Genomic DNA, 1,029 nt, shown 5'->3' with positions numbered 1-1,029 from the left:
CTGCAATGTAATTACCACGATCAAGGTCCAGAAACGTAGCAAGGAGATCGGTAAAATTATCCATGTGGCATCAGGGGTTCAACCTAATTTTACGAAGCTACGATAATTATTTTTGTATGCTAGGAAAACAAAAATAACGACTTTATCTGCAATGTAATTACCACGATCAAGGTCCAGAAACGTAGCAAGGAGATCTGTAAAATAATCCATGTGACGTCAAGGTTCAACCCTAATTTTACGAAGCTACGAGAATACTTTTTGCATGCAAAGAAAACCAAAAATAACGACTTCATTCAACAATTCGTCTCTTCCGCGTCACCCTGGTGCCATTTTGGAGAATATCCACTGAACATAAACAGCAGTATGCTATTCAGCTGTGTCAGCTGCATCACACTTTTGATTTGAACGAAAACAATATATCCGCGTGACGCAGCTGGGTCAAAACAACCCAGTCGCTGGGTTTGTCCACATTTTACCCAGCGCTGGGTTGTATTTAACCCAACATTTTTTAGATATAGATAAAATGCAATAAAAAGAAAGTAATGAAATAAAATAAAAAATCTAATTTGTTTATTGTTCCCCCCCCTGTTGTACCGAAACCAGGTACCGAACCGTCATGCTTGTCTACCATTACACCTCAAATATATATATATACAGTATGTATGTATGTATCTGCTAGGTCATGATCTGAGCATTGCGATGCTAGGCTGCACTGCATGAGGTGTTGCATATTTTGCTCGCTACCACACTCACACTTGCTGGTTGGTGAGAGACCCCAAGCATGTAACATTTGTAGGCATCTTCCATGGCCTACTCGTAGCCTGTTGAGGGTCTTCCAGATAGGCCATGGCTGATTGTTGCCGCTCGCTAGACACTCAACGGGGATGATTCCTCTGGCTTCCCAAGATCTTGCCCCCACACAAATGGCGTTCCATCTATCAAGCCAAAGAGTTTCAGTAAAGGCTTTCTTGGATGTGCTTATGGCTTGTGTGGTATCCATAAAGCTTTTTTCTTGGCCTAAGACGCTTT

The sequence above is a fragment of the Sinocyclocheilus anshuiensis genome, unplaced genomic scaffold (genome assembly GCF_001515605.1).
Source record: "Sinocyclocheilus anshuiensis isolate Anshui unplaced genomic scaffold, SAMN03320099.WGS_v1.1 scaffold1832, whole genome shotgun sequence".
Lineage (NCBI taxonomy): Eukaryota > Metazoa > Chordata > Actinopteri > Cypriniformes > Cyprinidae > Sinocyclocheilus > Sinocyclocheilus anshuiensis.
Note: the sequence above shows the minus strand (reverse complement) of the source record.